The sequence below is a fragment of the Phaethon lepturus genome, unplaced genomic scaffold (assembly GCF_000687285.1).
Source record: "Phaethon lepturus isolate BGI_N335 unplaced genomic scaffold, ASM68728v1 scaffold26476, whole genome shotgun sequence".
Lineage (NCBI taxonomy): Eukaryota > Metazoa > Chordata > Aves > Phaethontiformes > Phaethontidae > Phaethon > Phaethon lepturus.
In genome coordinates, this window is record NW_010545993.1 from 5727 (window position 1) to 5937 (window position 211).

The 211-nt window shown below is 67.3% G+C and overlaps 1 protein-coding gene across 1 annotated transcript in view; it reads right to left on the bottom strand.

Annotated features, from left to right (window-relative positions):
* Positions 1 to 211, bottom strand: part of LOC104622398 (caskin-2-like) — a gene marked incomplete at its 3' end in the record, with an annotated part of 8696 nt that overhangs the window by 5608 nt on the left and 2877 nt on the right.

Here is a 211-nt window from a genome sequence, read left to right on the forward strand (position 1 = left end):
CGGAGCTGGGCGCTCAGGGCTTCCGGGGATTAGCCAGCTCAGCCTATCTGCTTAAACGGGAGCAAAGCTGGGGTAGGCGGGGGGAGGCTGCGGGGAACCGGGAGCGAGGACTCCTGGCTTCTCTCCTGTCAGGTCAGGAGGAAAACCTGCAGCTCCCGCGTTCAGGATCTGGCCTTGCCTGGCTGCGGGAGGAGGCAGGCCGTGGCCGCCG